The 22,135-nt window shown below is 42.0% G+C and overlaps 1 protein-coding gene across 4 annotated transcripts in view; it reads left to right on the forward strand.

Moving 5' to 3' along the window:
* The window catches only part of ERC2 (ELKS/RAB6-interacting/CAST family member 2), a 2,191,867-nt gene that overhangs the window by 830,308 nt on the left and 1,339,424 nt on the right, over positions 1–22,135 (forward strand). The gene's annotated exons all lie outside the window — the stretch shown is intronic.

Raw genomic sequence — 22,135 nt, forward strand, 5'->3', positions numbered from 1 at the left:
TCAAGAAACTACTTTCTACGAAAGGAACTCTCGACTCTTCTCAAGATTTCTCCCTTGTGACTAAGGAGTAGTCACCCTGCATCCGCAGGCACCATTTAAGAACACTGCGGTTTGCTGCACGTCCTTCCTCCGGAATCCGACCGACCAGCACAACGAGACCCGGCTTCCCTGGCACCTCTGACCTCTACCTACCTCTACAGCTAAGCTGAGAACCGTAGGTGCGACGAGACCTCGAGGGACCGGTCATCATCAGAACTGCACGACTTCTATCCAGCACGACCGCTGAGGGATCCTCTGGTGAGTGCTTTGGGGTCCGAGAAGCCCTGACCCTGAGCAGCTCCAGCACCGAAGACCAGCCCCCCAGCATCCACGAGATCTGCGTGGGGCCCTTCTGCTTTTTGGCTGCTCACCGCATTGTCTGGCTACTAGCCCGCTGGCTTGTGGCCTTCCCGACGACGACCGACGACATCACCACTGCTAGTCTGGTTGCTCCAGACTGGCCCTTGCTCCCTTCCAAAAGAGGAGCACCCCGGACCCTCCTGGTCCACTCCAGACGCCATTTTAGGTCCACCGCGTGGGCTTGAATTTGCCAAGACTTGTTGCCCCAATCCTGGGTCCAGCGACGTCGACAGCATCAACCATCGTGGGACAGCTCGCACCTCCATCCTGGTCGCCGACAACGCCTTCTGGTCCGTGAGACTGCAGAGCCCAGCGTCGCCCACTCACCTGGTCGAGGTGACTCCATCCGGTGCCATCCTGGTGCCCATCTGATCACTGGCTAGTGATTCAGGACTTGGTCCCCTCTGCTGTGTCTTCCATCTTCGATCCAGGCTTGGATCCACCGAACAATCTTCACTGGTCGCCTGCCAGCAACTCCTTCTTTCAGGCTCCTGGTTCGTCAACGAGGGTTTCCGACGACACTTGAACCCTATGCAGCCGCAGCCCCTGGGCTAGGTAACTTCGGCATTTCGGTGCCCCAGCATAGCCTCACTATCCAAGGGTCCAGATTCACTTTCGTTTTCAGCCTACCTAGTCGGGTTCGCCCGAGAACACTAACTTTGCTTTTACTAGCCTCCATAGACTTTGTTCCGCAGCCCGCGTGAGAGTGCACACTCTGCACCCGAGTCCCCTAGGCCTCCTACTAGTAATCTGAAGGTTCAGTAACGTAGTCCTAGCGATTCCAAAGCCTATTAGTCCAGTACTTACCTGCTAGTAATTTCGCATTCCACTTCCATAGTATATGGTTTTTCGTGCCCCTCGGGCCTTTGTGTAAATTGTGCAACTTAAAGTATTTTCTTAAGAGTTTTGTTGTGTGCTTAGTACCCTGTCCTCATAAAGAGTACAGGGCTGTTGTGATCTAAATAAAACACTGTTTATTTTCATAACACTTGTGTGGTGTCCTTTCACTTGGTGTTCAAGGGGTATATGTGATGGTATAACAGCTGGCTTAACACGCCCTCTAGAGTCTAGCCTAAAGACTGCTCTTGTCCATGCTACTAGGATAGCTGGTCTATCGGTTGACTTGCAACCAATCATCAATAAGGGTTGTTTGGACTGATACATAGTGATCACTAGAATAGTGAGCATTGCATATCAGGCCAACTTCTCACACAGACCACCACATTTGTCCTTCTTGTTATTTGCCACTAATTTCCTTACCCTCAAGGCTCCGTAAAATGCTGCTCTGTAAAAGCGAACTTCAGCTGGCGACCTATAGACCCTCTCCAGTCTGGCCATGCTCTACTCAGTTTTAATGTGTCTATGGGGTGCCTAGAATCTGTTTGGTCCCCTCCAGTCTTATAGTCCTTGACCAGTAGGGGGTGTTCATTCATGATTTTTGGGGCCCCAATCCTTCAACTGTTTAAAACACTTGCTGCCTCATTTACAAAGGTTTGGCATAGAGCAAATATGCAAGCCTTCTTGCTGCACTGCCCTATGTCAAATGAAAAAGGCAGGGATGTGCTGTATCATGGTGCAAGGGTGTCTGTATTGGGGGAATAATTGATTTTGTGCAGGAAAAAACAAGTTTCACAAAAACAATCAATGGAGGCGATTTCCTCCTAATACGTTTGTTGATGAATGTACAGAAAGAGGCAAAAACTTGGAGAAATACAGTTATTTTTCCTAGCTGCGCCTTCCCTATGCCTCCCCTGGGAAGGCATAGGATTTTGATGCATTCCAAGTTGACATTACATTGTAATTCTGAGAATGTGCCAAATGTCATGGGTGTTATGTGGGGAGACCCACCGTAACCTCTATGGCATGCCTCCTTATTGCAGTGTGAGGCAATGCAGCAACTTGCTCCTGCCACAAACTATATCTACAAGGCCATGAAAAGCCATCCAGGGTGGCTTTACGTGGCCTTGTAGATATGACCCTACACTGTGCTCCGCTTGGAACGTCAATAAAAGTGACGTTCTGGCAGTGTACAGGGGTTTGCAAATGAGCCCCTTGAACTCTGCGTGTGATGGTATCAGTGGCCGCTCCTCCGCTAGGGTGGAGGAGTGTCGCCCCACTGCCTTGAAGCAGCAAAAGAAAGGAAAAAATTAAAAAAAATTAATGTAATGTTATTATCATTTTATTTTGCCCTCCTGCTGCAGCAACGTACGTGAGGGGGCAGGGTGGGGCTCAAGAGCAGGGGAGGAGTGGTAGAACACTCTTAAGTGCGCAATGATTGTTTGGCCGACCCTCTCAGGCCGCCCGAAACTGTCATACGCACTTTCCCTGTTCTCCATGCAGGCTGCAATACAGCTTTTGTGGAGAACATGTCCACCCCTCCAGTCCCCAGCTGAGCGCCATGTCACGACGCTCAGACCAATCACAACTCTGCATTGCAGAGATGTGATTGGCTGCAGGGAGCCTGGAAACCCTGGTGCTTCCTGCTTTCCGTTTCTCCCATGAAGCCAAGAAGAGGACGCAGGAGAGGCGGTGGCGGCCGGCCAGCCTGCCGACTGGGAGGTAAATGATTTTTCTTTTTTAATCAAACCCCCCCTCCCCTTTCCCCTCACCCGCCCCACTGCTGCTTCCAGGTAGCTGCTGCGACTGGATGGTAGGCCACTGAAGGGACAGCAGTGCTTGAAATTGCATGCGCCTGATGCTCTGGAACACAATCTCTTGTTAAAGCCCCAGCATGACCCCTTACTTTACCCCGTTAGAGTAGTTGACCCCAAGACCACCGGAAAGGGCTGACCCAGAGAAGCATCAACCTTCTGTGCCTTCATGAAGTGCAGCCAAGTAGTCACAACTGACTGATCCCTTGCTAATTTAGTAGCCTTGATCCTTCTTAATTCTTTGTCATAATTCCTCCTAGCACTCCTCCAGAACTTCTCATGTACACACACTATTTTATTCTGAAAGCATGCTAGTTCAACATTGTCACTCCTAGCTACTCCTGCCAGTGCATCCCCTGTAAGTGCTGCAGATAACAGCCCTAAATTTGATTGCCAAATGTGAATAAAACTTGCCTCACAGCGACCATGCTACTACACTCATTTCTGTAAAGTGATTGAACAAGACCAAACAACTACTCACTAAAGCCAAAATCGACCACAAGGTGTCTGCTGGGCCAGAACAGGGCCATCCAATGAATTTGCCCTGCTTCACCAACATAGAGGAAACTCACAAAGCGCTTCAGGGGCAATCACTGCTAACAAAGCGCTCTCCCAATTGATCTTTCGTGCTAAAGAATCACCTTCCACTTTTTAAGAAATTACCATTGCCTCTCCTTGTAACTAAGCCCACCTTTGATCATAAACAAACATATCATCAGGAATCAACCCTTGACCTTCAGAGTATGAGTCGTTTAACCCCATACAAAGCACTCACTACACAAAAAGAGATTTTAAAACAGCAAAAATCTCTTGAGTCAGGTGAGAAACAAGCACTCTGCCTGTGCAGCTCCCTGAGGTCAAAAAGGAGGGGAATCAGCAGCGCTGCAGAGCTGATAAGCGCTGGTATGGACGTCCAGGCAAGTGCGAAGAACGATGGTGCTTCATCAATGAGCGGGAATAAAGAGAAGTGCTTGTCGCTGCATGGCGCTTTAACCCCTTTTACACCGCATAAAATGCCTCTCACCCTGGAAGTACAAATTCCTACCCTCAGGCTGACAACCCTGGCCTGGGTCGAGCGCCACCGAACATGCAGGGGTCCTGGCACCCTTGCCGTAAAATGTGGCATACCCGAGTTGGGACTGCATCTATTCAGTTTCATCTTCTCACAAAGGTCAAGCTTCCCATGCCTAAAGGGACTTTAGGACTGCTGTACAAGTCTTAGTCATCAAACTTCTGCATACCATAAATGGACTGTAAACTGGACTCCTCAATCTTTGTCCTGCTTAAAGCAGTTTTACATACTATGGCCCATCTTATCACATATGGTTAGAAATTAGTCCACTTGTCTCTGCTTATGAGAGAGATTTACTTGCTCCCTTTGGAAGTTGGAACATTCTTTAAGGTATTCTGTAGAACCCACTTGATAGCTCTTTATAGCTTATCCATCTACCTAAAAGATGACGTGCACATAAAAGGAAGCTAAAGAAGCACAAAAAGTATATACTTCTTAGTGTCTGGAAATTCAAATACCCAGATAAAACAACACATAACTCACTTCTTCCTGCATCCAAATGCATCGCAATTGGCCATTCCTCATCCTCTGTTCAGTATACGTACAAAGCTTTAAAACCGCAATCTTATTTGAAAATTGGAATAAAAACTACCACAAAGGAAAAATTCTTAAAACTTTGCCTGGGGATTGGCGCAATTAATCGGTTTCTTCCCCACTGGGAGAGAAAAGGCGGTGACCAGCCTTGTCGCCTCTGTGGCTGCGGAGTGGAGGACTTATTACACGTTATTTGTACCTGCAACAACCTAAGGGACATAAGAATAAATCTTTTAAAACCAGTATTCAACCAGTATGGAGTAAGGACCCATAGACAAGCGACTTTGCTGTGTTTCAACCCAGAGAAAGTGCAGCTCAATTGTCGACTAACAAAGTTTTTCGACATTACAGCTAAGCGACTGGAAAATCTACGTATGTCGCCCTTGGAACATTCAACTACAGAAGCCTTGCCAAACGGTAACACCCATTAAATAGAGCAAGTGGGAGAAGACTCACTAACGGAGCCAACGCCCTAAAAATCTCCTCCTATTTTCACCACACCAAAAATAGTAACAGGTGATAAAAAAAAATGTAAAAAGGAGACCTCATTTTGATCTACATTACAACCATTTGGTCAGGGTTTTTCCTAACGAAGCGTCGCAAGTTGTCAACGGAAATTAAGAATTAAGGCAATGACTATGATGAGAATCCCTTTAACGGGCCAGGCCCTCTTAACAACAACATTGCGAACCACTGATAAAAGACTACATGGCACACTGGAAGAGGTCAAATAACAGTGGCATCTGCCCTCCTCTATCTTCTTATGAGTAACGGGAATTAAATAAGCGGACAATACAATAGTATTTTAATTACATACGAACAGATATTTTAAACAAGTTTTAATGTATGCAACGGTTTTAATTAATCATGCATAATAAAAATTCATTTCAGTACACTTATATTTTGTCTCTGTAGCTATACTTAGTTCATTCTAAGAAGAATCTTCTATTTAATTCCTAGAGTTTCACCTTAAAGATGAACAAGTTCTTCAGTGCTATTTACCTGTTCTTTTTCTCCTGTTAAAATAAATCTCACTCTTTGTTATTCAGGATTCATGTTTATCTATAAAGAACCCTAAAGCCTATGTTGTTAAGTCGAGCTTGTAAGTACCTTTTGAAAAACAAAAGAAAATAGTCAACCAACATGATAACGTCTAGGTACCAAGGAGTAGGGAAGTCCATCTGGAAGAAATTACATTTAAACTTTTTTATGGAGCTGGATGAGCATTGGGACCTGCCATATCTCTGGTACTAGAGCTCTGGTAATAGAGCATGCCAGAGATAGTAGGCCACACAAAAGAAAGCTTAAAATGATAGCTTATGTGTTAAAAATCTAATGATCTATAAGTGAATTATGTCTCAGATAATGCAGCTAACACAATGCACTAAAATAGGCTAAAAGAAAGACAATTCACTGAAGAATTAGTTATTAGCCAATACAAACTAACTGCCTTTGAACCCTGGGGCACTTATAATGGTCAGTAACTAGTGTTTTTTAACACGGTAAAACCAGGGAAAATGTTAATTTTAAATGAGATGGATAACCTTGCCACTGCCCACCCGGCTCTATACTCCCTGCCATACTAACAGATCCTTGACTTCCTGCATGGATGTCAATGCCTACAGTTTATCCACCACTGAATTGGCTATACTGAAAGCACTGACGAATAACAAGTTGGATCACTGTTTGTTTAGCCCATGTGGCATTAAAAAAAAAAATTCTACAACACAAACTCCAAAACTGAAAGTTTGCGCTAGAAAACAAAAAAAACCAATTTGTTGTATAGCGGTTATATTGTTTTCAGTAAATCAATTAACTTTAATAATGCTGTTCTGAAAGTGGAGTTTTATTTAAAACATGTTTTAATGTATGATGAAGGACATTATGACTGTAGAAGAAGTTTGAAGTTGCTAAAATTGCGGACTGTGAGACATAGCTAATAATAGATCCTAATTGCAATTAGAAAGTTTAGGTTTTCTTAACCTTTCAAAAAGAGGATGATAGTTACGCAAAGGTCAATGGACCATCTCGGCAGAGTGGTTTAGGTCTGTCATACATTGTGATGGTTAGAGCCAAATTAACTGAAAGAAATGAGACCAAGACTCATCTTAATATTGAATGAAAACTACATTTGTAGAAAATAAGTCACTTCCGCTAATTATGGGAAACAAATTATGGGTATAACACTGCCCTTCCAAAATATTTGTTTTTTTACAATTAAAGTAGGTTAATGGGCAAGGTGTATATGTTTGTAAATGAGGAGTTGTCATACTATTATTGTAAAAGTAGCAATGGTTTCAGAGCCTATTTAATATTATTCATTGTGTAGGTAATTGGGTCACTGGTTGAGGGGGGTAAACCATACTCAAGCCCAAACAACAAGCTCTGTCACGGTGAAACACAAGAAAATCCCATTAAACCTGTGCTTAACCCTATGGTAACTTGGCACAAAGCAGTCATGCTTAACTTAAAGGCAATGTGTAAAGTATTTATGGAGCACTTCAAACAGTAATAACGTGAAAACACACCATGAGAAAAATTGAACTCCTATTTAGAACTATAGAGTAAAATGTAACAACATTTTGCAGAACAAAATAACAAAAATCCAATGAATAGAACCGTATATATGCAATTTGAAAGTTTTAAGTAAAAATAGTGCCAAAAGCAGAAAGCTGCAACTGTGGTTATCTGGTCGCACCATACCAGGACAAAGTCACAAGTTCAGGCTGACAGCTATGGAGCACGGGCCGGATTTGGGGACCATGTTAGGCCTGCTCAACAAAGTACCTTAAATTCTGGTTTGCAGGGTTTTGCGGAAGCCCACCTTGAGGATGCATTGCACAGTGGTGGTTCAGAGGAAACTGCAGTGCGGCAGTATGGATCCTTGTATCATCATCGACGAGGATGCCTTCGCTGATGGGCTTGCGATATGAAGTCCTATCTCGAGGATGCTTCGCGTACCGGCGGTTCTGAAGAAGCTGCTGGGCTGCAATGTAGAGTCCTGCATCATCGTCGAGGATGCCGTCGACAAGGGACATGTAATGTAAAGACCTGTATGTAGGTGGTTCTGAGGAGACTGAGGGCTACAATCTGTGGTCCAGCATCAGGGACGCGTCACGCTGCAGCGGTTCCTTAGGGGAGTTGAAAAGAGATGCGTTGTATGCATTGGTTTTGCCCACAGGACCCAAACTGGGCTGGCAGAGGCCCCTTTAGGACCAGTTCCAAGGGTCCAGAACTGAGGTGGCACCTTTTGGCAGGTAGGACTCACAACAGACAGAGTCCATGGGCTGGGTCAAAGGTGGTTGGAGCCTTTTCTGTTCCTGAGGCTCTGATCAGGAGTCTAGCCAACTAGCCCATAGAGTCACTCTGGTGGCCTTGGGATCAAGATGCAGGTCCATTCAGACAGCAGGGCAGCAAAGTAGCAGTCCTTTTTGCAGAGTAGCACAGTGGTCCCGCTTAGGTGTTTAGAATTTCCAGCCTCCATGCCCTGCTCCCAGCTTGTCTGGGGTTACAAAAGACTAGTGTCAAACCCTTCATGAGTGTGCTCAGGCAGAGGCTTTGTGATGTGTAACTGTGGAAGATAAAAGCTCTGTCCCCATATCAAGTCAGAGATGGCCCCTTCCTGCCAACACCTAGACCCCCTTTGTCTCACTGACTGGGAGCAATACACAAAGACCAACTGCCAGCTACACCTAGTCGTGTGACCCAGGATACAGGATGCAGGCACCAAATGGTTAGGACACAAAGGTACTAACTTTCTAAAATTAGCATTTCCAGAATTGTGACTTAAATCTGGCTTTACCATTAATGAGGGTTTTAAATTACAATTCATTAGACACCAAACTCGACATTCCCATCTGCACCCAATTGAAATTTACCACTTATTAAATTAAGTAAGGGAGCTCAAAGTTATCGTATGGCAGAGGTAGGCCTCACAGTAGTAAAAAACAAATGTAGGAGTTTTTCACTACCAAAGCATGTAAAACATTAAAGTACATGTCCAACATGTTAAGTACATTGCACCCTGCCCTCTGGGCTGTGTAGGGCCTACCCTAGGGGTGACATATGCATTAAATAGGGAGGTTTGAGCCAGGCAAGAGGTTTATCTTGCCAGGTCAAAATGGCAGTTTAAAACTGCACACACAAGGCTGCAATGGCAGGCAATAGACATGTTTTAAGAGCTACTTAAGTGGGTGTCACAATAGGTGCTGCAGACCCACCAGTAGCCTTTAATTTACAGGCTGTGGGTACATGCGGCAACACTTTACTGGGACTAATAAGTAATTTAAATAAGTAAATTAGGTGTTAGCCAATTTTACCATGTTTGAAGGCCAGAGCACAAGCACTTCAGAGCTGGCTTGTAATGGGAAAGGGTGCAGAGACCTAAAAGCCAACAAAAATGTGTTAAGAAAACAGGAGGGTGAAGGCAAACGTTTTGGGGATGACCTTGCAGAGAGAACCAAATCCAGCACATGGGTATTCAATCATTTCCCTAAATTATGGATTTACCTCAATGAAAACTTGGCAATCTATTCGAATAATGAAATCAAGTGATTCTGTGTTTTATCAGATACCTGGCCATTCAAATAAACACAAAAAATCATTCCGAGCAATACAATGCACGTTGGTTGCTAAACATCCCTACTCTCAAACGCCCATTCTTCATGAACATGTGTGATTTTTAACTGCAATTTCGCTGTACAATTCCACACTAAAACCCCACCTGCAGACTGCAATGAAATATCTACCTTTCTTTTCACAGATTACAGACTGTCAAATGCTATACTTTACTAGTACTATACATTATACTAGCAGCCTTTTTCTTCGAAACATTTAAAAAAAATGAATTACTGCTTCAATCTAATATGCAATGTAAAAATACTAAAACAATACAATTTCTGCATTTGGTGACGTTTTGAAAACCACTGATACTGCGACCTCATAGTTTAATATCCTGTTACCTAAATCCCTCAAATACATTACATGATCATGACAGATAGAATATGTATCTATACGTATACTTTGTTTTAGTTGCGGTTTAGTACGAAAAAGCGAACTGTCAAACCTGGAAAAATCAGCTCAGAAAAAAACGCAAGACAGATTTATTGTGTTCAGGAATGCTTCTTTTGTTATGTATACACATTATCTGATACTTTCTTATAAACTATGCCTCAGTGCGTTTTGTGAGCATGCAAAAAATGCTGAGAACTGTGGTGCAAAATCCTTTTCCAGTAGAACGGAGATGCAGTCAACCATTTTAAATGCAGAATACATATACACCCAGGGATCTAATCATCCAATCGATCATTTAAATGGGTCCCAAGCTAAGTATTAGAAATTGGATTGGAAAAAACGTTCTCCAAACAAATGTCTTATTGCAAGACTGAATATATAAAACACAGAGCTGCTTTGTTTAACTGCTTCGTTTTGAAAAAGTATTATGCTTTACATTACGGCTTCATAAGTACACATTTGTTTAAAAAGGTTGATTACTTGATACTATTCTGTTTCAACCTGTTTTTATAATATTGCGGATCCTATTTTCTAAATGTACTTTTCCTAAGCACAGATAGGGAAGGGTGCAGTAAATTGTTGGCCCCACGCAGCTAGAAGTTGAAGTTTTCTGCCCTAAATCATTGACTTATCGAGTTGTCAGCAAACTGTATTGTGCTGCACTTCAAAGAGAGGTCGCCCTGTGCACTTGGAAGATCTAGAAGGAAAAGGACAATGAACAAGGAATAAAAGAAGCTATTGAAAGACTGCCCAAAAATGCAGAGGCTACACCGGGGTTCTATAGATGGTGCACCTTTTCCAAATCTCTCTCAACTTTTGGAACATAAGTCTATCTGCAAGGAAAATAATAAACCTTTTACTTTACTTCCCTGACCCTGAGATATCTCTTTATTAAAATACTTACAGTTCTATGTTAACAATGTTCCCCTAAACATGCTTTAATCCGTAATCTGTTTTTCTCTGCCGTGCACTGGATTCCAAGTGGAAGGAATTCTGTGAGCTGTTTACTGGGTGTGATGAGTAACGCCTGTTCCAAGTTTTTCACTTGGAAATTAAGAAAACAATTCGATATATGGTTTAATTATCCAATTTCCCAAAGTTAATTGTTCTTTCTGGCCCATTTAGCTTTCAGAATATGTCAGAGGAAGACAGCATGGGTGCAATAAAATTCAGAATCCTGAGTAGCAGAGTGCTGTATAATCAAGAATAGTGATAGAGAGCAGTGGAGTAGCAAGGGAGATTGGGTAGGGGGGCGGCAAACGCAGGGACTGTTGCGACCCTGCCACCCCTCGCTCCCACCTGCGGTGCAGCAAACACCCCAATCCCCGCGGGCGTCAAAAGGTCTAGCTACATCACTGATAGAGAGCCACAAATCGTAAGGCAGGTGCGGCACAAGGGGCATGACGGGTAGGAGACAAAACTGCATTTATGAGAAATATTGAAGGCCAATCTCTTCAACAGATGCCCAATAGACAGGCCTTTTATTCCACTAGGCATTTTCACAGGAGGTTGCAGCCCTTGGAGGCCGAATTAGGGCGCTACTGGGGCCTCTGTCTGGGATATCCTAAGGATTTTCGGGGACCTGGCCAAACGTATTCTGGGGCCCCATTTCAGAACAGCTTTAAATTTATTATCCAGTTTCAGCTTTTTCATGCCCTCTTTGGCCAGGTCACTGACAGTGCACAGGCACAATGGTCTAAATTCCAAATGTGTTTACATCTAATATTTAGGGATAGTTATGTGTGTTTTCAATATTGTAAACAGCAGCAGCTCACTATAATCTCTGCGACATATGAATACGCGAGGTCCTGTTTTGAACTAAAATGAAACGTTTTTATAGATGTTGCATTAAACATAAGCAAACTTCTCTGCAAAATGTCTGTAATAAGCTCTCACATATCATCCACATTGAAAATAAATTTAAAGGTAAATGGTATTTGAAACAATCTGTTTAAGAACTATTCAAGGCCAACAGGACAAGACTCTCTGCAGAACAGCCTTATAAGGGGCCCCCTGAAATTCTGTGCCCCTGGGCCAGAGCTCTATTTGCCCATGCCTTTAAAGGTCTCTGTCCTCTGTCACTTTCTCTAGCTCTCCAAGGTTAATTGCAGTAGCAGGTAGAGGCCTCAAGAGAAAGGGAGCGAGTGGTGGGGAAGATAGGGAGAAAGCTATCAACCAGTGAGAAGAGAGAAAGAAGCAAGGACAGAATATGGATGGCTGGAAAGATGGACATTGCACAAGAAGAGGAAGGGAGTGAAGACTTGTTTGAGCATGTTTGCTTGGGCTATTTGTGGTTCCTCAGTTCGGCCCAGGGCAGGTAGCTTATGAAGAGATGATGTGTTGCTAGATAGCTCACCAGTTCCCTCCAGATAAAAAGGATCAAAGGTACTTGCTGGATATGGAAATAATTTCAGTTCCTTAATGGATTGCATACAAAGCCCTGCCATCTTGCCTCCGGCTATATTCACTTCCACGTCTTCAACTTGGCAATTGTGCTACAGTAGATGCTGCAAAGTCCACCAGAGTTCACAGTCTTACTTTGAGAGCTATTATGGGGTGAGCAAGAATAAAACCTTGAAAAAAATATATTGCATTTGAAGGGGATGCAGTTATGATGAGGGGCCAACATAGTTCTTTAAGGGCTGGGATGATCTTGCAAAACTTCTATGGTTCTTTGTTCTTTTGGGATGCAGTATTGTAGATGATCTTCAGGCAGTTTGAGTGGGACTCTGAGACACCAGTATGCTGCCTTTCTTGTGATGTGCAGTGAGAGCAATTCTAACATCAGATTCTGAAAGAAAAGTATTTATTTTATAGTACTTGGAGATTTGAAGCCAGACAGTCTTTGTTTTATATGCAATGCGAGTCATGAATTTGAGGTAGGTTTTGATTTAGAATTCCAGAGATTGAGACTGTCGAGGTTAACTGTTAAATGCCAATCATGCTCAAACCTGTCCTTGTTTGTTATTGCTGGAGGATTAACACATTAGGGAGTTCAGCTTGATAAAGGACATGAATGTAACAATGCAGTTTTTAATAATATAAATATCATTATTGAATTAAACCTTTAAGTGGAAGTGAACGTCAATATTATGAATGATGGTGTCTTTGTCAACTAGGAGGGCTCCAAGGGTTTTCTTGTAGAGATTGGCCAGTGGTGGTGACTGGAGGGAGCCTTAGGAAAAACTCGGGGCTAGGGTGACAGGTTCAGATCTAGAGGAGCTAGAATCTGTTCTTCAGGTATGAAGTGAGTCACTGCAAGGTGATGCTGTGGGAGTCCATTCTACAAAATTATGAATCTTCAGGACTTGGAACCTTGGGACACATTGTACTTTAGGGGAAGAGGTTCAGATCTTTTAGATGAAATCTTGATTGGGTAGTGTCAGTTCTTCAAGTAGGATGACAATGAGTGTAGGAAAATTCGGTTACACCTGTGAAAAATGCATTTAGCAGTTCTTGATGGCAAAGCATTTGGCATTTTAAAGGAAGTTCGGGTCCTTGGTCTATAGGGGTCGAGCAGTAGTGTGTCAAGGGTTCAATGGGCCCCATTGCAAGCATGGAACATAGGCACCCTTGCTGCTTGCTGTAAAGTAAAACTGAACAGTAATCAGGGTTCAGTAGGCCCCTCAGGCTATGTGCCCCTGTGTCATTGCACTTGCTGCACCACTCATAGTTATTCTCTGGAGTCAAAATGTATTGACACCCTCATCCAAGCTACATAAATACAAAGAAAAGGCATGACTTACATGTAAAAAACTAAAAGTTATACCCTTAAGGATCTTTACCTCTCCGATCCTTGGATAGTCTCAAACAGTGGGAACACCTTGAGTGACAATATAACAACAGGTCTCACATTCATGGCAAATTACTGGGCTGGTGTTCATTTTTTATTTTGTTGTATCATGATCTGCTGCTGTGAATGTATGTATTATAATAAATGCACTGAAATAACACAGTTTGATCACACTCTCTGCATGAGTGAGGATGTATGATGTATTCATGCATGCTTTTACAATGCATGCCTTTACAACGAGGGCATTACAACAAATGCTCTGTTACCATGTGTTCCAATACAACGCAAGTCATTACACCAACTTGCTTTAGAGAAGCGCTGGACTTTGGAATAATATATTTTACTATTCCTACTCCAGTCTATGCAACAGTAGGCATGGTGCTGGATTTAAAATCCAACAATTCGTTCCGTAAAGCAAGTCATTGTACCGACTTGCGTTGTAATAGAACGCGTGGTAATGACTCGTTCGTTGTAGTGCCTTCGTTGTAATGGCACTGCGCAGTTCTGTCTGCATTGTAAACACTGTTTGCCCAATAGTGATGGCTTGTTTCTGTTTATAATGAAAATTATGACAAATTGATTCAAAAATATCTAATTACAGTACATGGTGAGTACATGGTGTTAAATGTTGCAATATACAAAAACATACTAAAGAAACTTGGAAATGATGTGTGAAATGTTAAGTCATTTGAAACAAAGAGTTTGAATTATTTGTACATGAATTATGTTTGAGGATCCAACCCCCTTCACTTTGTAGAGGCCCACCCCAATTTGCTGTACGTGATTAGATGAATGACACGTTTTGAAGTTTATGGAAGAACATTTGACTCAGGTGATAGAGCCAGTGACCTGCACTGTTTTCTTTATGTTTTGAATCAAATGTACAGACCTTCCCAGTTGATGTACTGATCTATATTGTCCTGCTTACATACACTATAGCAGATGTCCTCAATGTCCAGGAATATACATGAATGTGAAGGATGCTGAGAATGTCTGTTGTGTTCCATCTTGACTGACCCGAGGAAAGAGTGTCTAATAAAGTAGAATCAGTGAAAGAAGGTACCAGTTAGGAGGAAAAGTAAAGCAAACCTCCTTCGCAATCTTGCAGCTCATGTTTGAAGATGAAAATTGATGCAAAGTTATTAGCACCAAACTCCCCCATATATCAAGGAAGAGAATGGAGTCCACCAAGAATATCCAGAAATAGATCAAGAAGTAGTTCAAACTCCAAGAATCCAAAATCAGGGACAAAAATAGTAACAAGAGGGTGAAGAACAAGATAAAATATAAAGGAATCAATGTGTTACAATACACCTAATACCTGAAAATACCTAGGTATAAATGACTAAAACAGGAACTGACATCTGGGTTTGCAAATCTCTAGTACAATTCTATCATCAGACCACCATCTTAGAAAGAGTGTAAGGCTTGCACACACCCTTTTTCTGAAACTCATGGCATTGGTTTGACTTATGAAGAAGGAGTCCATGTTTGTCTCCCTTTGCCCAGCACTGAATGTCACAGATTGAGCTTAATAATGAAGTAATCAGCAATTCACCAAAGTCCTCCTGACATCAGGTTAGAGAAAAAGAGAAAAGCAAGAATTCCAAGCAAAGAATCTGGATAAACACTGATGGGAAAATCAAGGACAAAAAATAGTAGCAAAGTGGAAAAGAACATGATGAAGAAAACACATGTTTTGATGCACCTAGCAAGTCTCCTTATAACTGATTGAAATAGGAACTGATATGTTGACTTGTGAACCTCAGGTAGAATTCTCTGAACAGACTACAATGTAGGAAAGGACACTTTATAAGGCATGCAATGTAATGCAACACATCTTCCTCTTTTGGTTGCCTCATTTATATATGAGTAAAACCAGAATTGACATAAAAAATAAAGCCTCTATTTCATCTTGGATTGGGAACCTCAAATAACATACTATGGAAAGACCAATATCATGGAGTTAGTTTGGGAAATGAAAAGAAGCCCAATTTTGACATATTTCTTTGCCTGCTGAATTCTAGTTTCCTTTCATTGCCCTTTAGGCTTGATGCTCCAGGCAGCTTGTGGAATACCCTTCCAGTTGACAATGAGTGTGGCAATGCCAGAGCAGTTCAGATGGCATGAACATGCAGTGGTTACAGCATTCTGGAATGCTTCTTCTCTTCTAAGTGAATGCAGTCTTCAGGACATATCTGCACTGTTCTCAGCAAGCATGTAACTCTGAACGGGGCAATTCTAAAAGTCCAAGACTCGTTGCTGTGATAAAGACCTTGTGAGAAAAGGAGTTGTTGGTTGAGGGGGGTGAAACCCTACTCAAGCAACAGCTACAATCGTTGTCCTTAACCCTCTGGTACCTTGATATAAAAGTAGTCAGTAAAGTATTTATGTGGTACTTAGCACTTAAACAGCAATAAAGTAAAATTGCAAAACAAGAAAATTCCTACACCAATTTGGAAAAATAGAGTTCATTATAGTAAATTATTATACACCAAAACAAGAAAAGTAGAAAATAAGTTATGAATATATAAAGTTTAAAGTGTAAAATAGCATCTAAAAGACATAGTGCCAACCACAGACATCTAATTGTGCAAGACCAGGGCAAAATCGAAAGTTACGTCCAACGATATGAAGTAAGATACATGAAGTGGATTGGGTCCAGTCTCCTCTTACCTTCGGACTTAGAAGAAATTTAAAGAAAAATGTCTGAGTTTAGCGGGGCCAGACAGTGGGCAGTGTTCAGATAGGAGGTTTTTGGGTAGCCGCTGGATGAAATCAATGTGAGAAAATAGATACAGAAATGCTCCCCACACCATGGGATTCATATCCCATGGCAGTGGGTAACATTATTTGTTTTTTACCACCCTCACTGGCAGAGTTGCCCTGGCAGTGACGGACAGTAAAAAGAGTGGCTACATGTCCGCACATCCTGATTGGGTCGGTGGACATGTAGCCATTTCTCCAATGGCATGTACCTATCGGAGAGGTTTCACTATGACTGTGACAGAGTAGTCACTGCTGTAGCCAAATCAAAACTCCGCACGCATTTAAATCAGGCGGTTAGTCCTTCATGTTGGTGGTATGGATACAAATCACCAGCATGTAAATTTGCCCTTAGTCTCTTTTATGAAAGTTGAAAATCTCCAGAGGGACGAAGCTGCAGGCTGTAGCTGATGAGGGCTCCACAAGGCTGGATACAGCTTCTACGGGGAGCCGCTGGACTGGATTTGCTGCGGCAGAGAAAAACGTAGCAGGAGCTGCCATGAAATCAGACCGGTCTCGGTGAACAGGTAAGTCCGGGGCTCCTCTCAATTTTCAGAGCACTTATTGGCAGCACATTTTTTAAGTCCCAAATTTTGGATTTGGGCTATCTGGGAATGGAGAGGCAGGACTGATTCAGTCTGGGTCCAGGTGTGGGTTCAAAATGGTCGGATTCTTTTCTGTCTGTGAGGCGCTGATCAGAAGGACAGCCAATTAGCCATTGGAGTCACTCTGCAAGTCTTATAGCATGAAAGCAGGTCTTAAGCAGAAGGAAAGTCCTCTGATGGCACCGGGCAGGCTTCAGGCAGAAGGGAAGCCCTGTTGGTGCACCAGGGCAGTCCCCTGAAGCACACAGCAAGCCACAGGCAGCAGGACAGTCCTCTGAGTCCTCTTCAGCAGGTCCAGAAGTGAACTGAGGAGTGAGTCTGAGAGCCCTATTTTTATGCCTGGTGGCCACTTTGAAGTGGAAGGAACGTCTAGAGTTTTACCCCATCAGAAGTATCTGGAATTTCCTGCCTCCCTGACCTGATCCCAGTCTGTTTGAAGCCACATTAGGCTAGTGAGACATTAGTTGTATGTGAGCTGAGGCAATATCTTTATAGTGCAGCTATATCCCCCCACCCTGCCTTGGATTGCCCATCCTGCCAACACCCAGTCTCTCTACTGTGTGGCTGTCAGGGAGGAATACACAAAGGCCAATTGCCAAATGCACCTAGTCATGTGACCCAGGAAACAGGCCCCAGGACCAAATGGTTAGGATAAGAAAAATGCCAACTTTCTGCAAGTACTAATCAAAAAAGGTTGTTCTAGCTGTCTGTTTACACTATTATCTACTTCAACAAACTATGACCAATTAGTCATTTTAATGGCCGTTGTATTTATTAACCTTGATTCTTTTACAGTTTCGGTAAAGTCACATTATCTTTTTTGTCATAGAGAAAGAGAGGCCACAATCATGTGTTTCAATATATACATACACATTTGTAGTGTTTGAAATCAATGCAAGTTACAGCAGACTTTAAAAATAACAACTATAAACAAACTTAGGAAAATGAAAAGGACATGTAGAACGACAATACGTATATAAAATGTGCCACAGAAATGAACCAGTCATCTATATACATAATCAAGCAGCAATTACCATAGTTCCTTTCGTCAAAGGTGGATCTGTTATGCTGCTTATAACTCTTATGAACTAATATCTCAGTTCTTAGGGTTAAAGGTTCTTGACCATTCACCTAGGTGATCCTATTCCTCAAGAGATTTTAGTTGTGCCGACTTCTTTAATACCCCATTGTCATTAATGGGGTTCTCCTCAGGACAATGACTGGATATATTCTGCAGATAATGATAAAGGAATTGTGATTAGCTTCTTTTTACTAACCCTCTGTCGCCACTTAGATTTGTTACTACTAGGTAATCAATGGTACATTATTTGTGCTTGAATGTGGGTTGACGGTATGAAGCGGTTTGTGCAGGTTTCGGTCAGGTATTTCATCACAAGGACTCATGGATTCTTTGTTTTTCAAATAGTACGACAAACCAGCGGGGTTTGTTTTATGAAATTATACTTAGATACATTGTTGCAGACTGTTCCATACTGGGACACTGTGTAGTTTTTTAGTTTTAGCTAGCGTTAACCATCGTGACCATAACTGGCGTTCGTATATCTCTCAAGGAAAATATATCACAAGCCTCTTTGTCTCTGCCTTTACATTCTTACTGATGTAAAGGTGTTAATAACATTTAATCTTTTATCTCAGACGATCGTGGAACTTACTTTCTGGCGTTGCTGGGGCCCAACCCCTATAAAGACGTTAGGGGCCCAACCCCCTAAAAATGTTCTAATAGTGGCATTTTCTGAATTGTGACTTAATATTTTACTTTAACATTAAAGAGGGATTTAAATTTGACACCAAACATGATATTTCTATCTGCTCCCAAACAAAGGTTATCATTTTTTAAATGGTAACCTCTGGTTAAAGTATGGGAGAGTTAGGCCTCACAGTAGTGAAAAATGAATTTGTCTATATTTCACTACCAGGATATGTAAAACTTAAATGTACATACCCACCTTTTTGAATACAATGCACCCTGTCCTACGGGCTCTTTGGGGCCTTTCTAGGGGTGACGTCTATGTATTCAAAAGTGAGTTTTAGGGTTGGCAAAAGGTTTATTTTGCCAAGTCAAATTGTCAGTTTAAAACTGTATATAGGCTGCAAATGGAAGGCCTGAGACATGTTTCAGAGACAACCTAAGTGGGTGGCACATTAAGTGCTGCAGACCCACAAACAGCATTTACAAGACCCACAAGCAGCATTTACAAGTAAACTAAGTATGCCATTCAGCTGTAGGACAATGTTACCATGTTTTAAGGAGGGAACACAAGCACTTAACAATGGTTAGCAGTGGTGATATGCATAGAGTTCTAAGGCCAACAAAAATTAATTCACCAAAACAAGAAGGGAGAAGGCAAAAAAGCTTGAGGTTTACCCTGCTGAGAGGGCCAAGTCCAACCGACTTCCTGTGAGGAAGTGGATTATTAGTTAGGGTGGATGGTAGTGCACCACAAGTAATAATGCCACTCTTCTTGTTAGGCCCAGTAAAGGTTTCTGTAATTTAAACATGAGCTTACCGCCTGGTAGCTATGGCACAGAACAGACAGGCTTAACTTGGGAAAATGTTTAAAGCATTTAGAAGTTCCGAAACTGTTAAAAAGTCAAAACCACAACACAATTAAAATCCCACGCTTATGTATAAAATATAGAGATCCATTTAATGAACAAAGTTACACAAAGGCAACATAAATCCAATAATTGAAACCGGAGATAGGATTTTTTTCAGTTTTAAGTGAAAATAGCTCCAAAAGGCATTGAGCACCAACTGCAGTAATCTGATTGCCCTTGATGGTAACTTGAAACTCTTACATGTCCTACTTTTAAAAACCATCCATTCTGTCTTTTTGGCCCTTAAAGGCTACTAAAGGTTGACTTATTAAAATTTAAAAGACGTTTTTTAGGCTGGTTAAAATAGCTTATTTTGAGAAATTGAAATTGCAGTTTTAAAATTGCAGAGACAGAATACAATGGTAGCCCTGCAGGCATATTTTTCTCTGTCAGTCTAGCTCTGTCAGTCTAGTGGTGGTGCAAAGTGTGCTGCAGCGCACTAGTGACATTTAACTTACCAACTCTGGGTACACTGTGTACCATATATTAGGCACTTTTAAGGAAGTTAAATATTCCAATCATGAGTAACACCAATCTCTACATGTTTTAGGGATCATTGCACATTCACTGGACACTGGACAGGAGCATCCATTGAGCAGAGTAAAAACAGCAATAAAATCTAGCAATAAGTGGGGATGACCATGCAAAAGGGGCATTCTGCTACACTTCCCTACATTGTATTCCCAGGACAATAAAGTCAATCATTGTATTTTTAAGCTGCTTTTACTAATATTGCTCTAGTCTTACAAATGAAAACTAAACGTAATGTCAGTATCAAACCTACTGTTGATTGCATTGCAATTGAAAGTTGAATGGAACTTTATTTGCATAAATGTTTACACGCAACCCTTTCTGTAAACATCAACATGTCACCCCACCTAATCACTGAGCATCACTATATCACTTTCTTCTTAGCATCCGAAAAACTAATGCCACAAATGTAGTGAAATCTGGTATGGGAGTCTGGCCCATTAACCCTTTGAATATGGGCATCAATGCAATCAGGAAGAAAATGGTTGACTTGATTGGTTGTAATTTTAGAGAGATAATTCAGGCACCTTCACTAGATTCTTAACCATGAATATAAATAAAATGAGAAAACAAGAACGCTAAAAACACAGGTTAACAGTTAAGACAGTCTAAAAATATATTCCTAATTGATCTCCACTTAAATAACAATTGATACATTGCAAAACATTTGAAAGCATCTATAGATAGTGGCTGGGAAATCCATACGTGTAGTGTGAACATCACAGTGCTCTTGAACTTCACATGTGCAAAGAGAGTGAGAATAGCTAGCGCATAAATGAAGACAAAATAATTAATGCTGTATGAGGCTTCACTATAGAGTAAGGTGATGTCCTTATCCTTCTAATATGCAATCGTATTGCATTGACAGTCTATACTGAAATGTGTATGTCAACGTTTTGCCTCTCTAGGTATTACTTACAGTTATAGGGGTCATTATAATCAGGGTAGTTGCCACACACAGTGTGAAGTGAGCAACACTTCCTATTGATTAGTGTAGAGGACCAGTAATATGTAGATGATATTGTGCCCCAGATGTTAGGTGGAGTGGGGATTTGGTATAAGCCATCTGAAGATTACTGACCTTATCACCTGTCGGAGTTTAGGGTGAAATCCACATTGATGTGGCAGAGCAAAGTTGCTGAAGAGGTGTGGTTGAACCCCTAGAAGAGGGGTATGGCCTGTGCTGTGCATCAACTTCAAGGAGCAGGGAACCCCATGGGGGTGATGAGGTGCTACGTGAAGTGTACTGGAGGTAGTTGGATGTCTGACAAGCCTCCTAACACTGAAGACCTCCAACAATGGCTTTGTTGTGAAAGGCTTGCAAGTCAAACAAAAGGAGGAGAAAGAGGTAAGGTTAACAGAGGACTCGGCCTCCTTCCTTAATCGAACAACCAAGAGGAGTCCCACTGTGTGAGAGTTTGCTATCTTCACAGTGACCTTTTTAGTTTAAAGAAAGCAGTGAGTTTTCTTAAAATAACTCTCACCCACCAAGATGTCCCATGGTGGCATGCTTCATCACCGGGTTCTTCTCGCCCTGCTGCATGCCACCATGGGACATCTTGTAAATGTATAGAGGGGTCCCCGTGGGAGGGAAATTATTTCTGCACAAACAATAAAAATTCAAAAAGAACTAAGATGGTACTCAAAGGACAAGGATGTTGTCATTTATTTAACAACAACATATTAAACAATTTAAAGCAATGTTTGTGATCATTTATAGATGAACACGAGAAATCGAAAGTTTGAAAGGGCCCCAAGGGGGGAAGGGGGAGGGGGGTGCTCAAAGGTTGTGTAAAAGGTTGTAAAGATAGTACACAGATTTAAACATACTGTACATATACACAATCAACAAGGAATTGTAATTTATTCCAAAAGACAAAACAGCCTACATCAATTAAGGCAAGTATTGGACAAGTTTATCAAAAAGAGTGGGGCATTCCACGGTCACGTGTACAAATCAATCGGGTACTGGAAGGGTGCCGGATGTCCCAAGATAAAGAGATGTCGACGTTTCGACCCCTATTTCTAGGATCAATTTAGTCCTTTGCCGGGGTCTTCATCAGGACCATTGTAGTAGGGGAAGGGACGAGGAGGGGCCGTCCTATCTGAAAAGATGAAAACCCATGTCAGGGGATGGAGTGTCAATTAATAA

Source organism: Lissotriton vulgaris, chromosome 9 (assembly GCF_964263255.1).
Source record: "Lissotriton vulgaris chromosome 9, aLisVul1.2, whole genome shotgun sequence".
In the NCBI taxonomy this organism is placed as follows: domain Eukaryota; kingdom Metazoa; phylum Chordata; class Amphibia; order Caudata; family Salamandridae; genus Lissotriton; species Lissotriton vulgaris.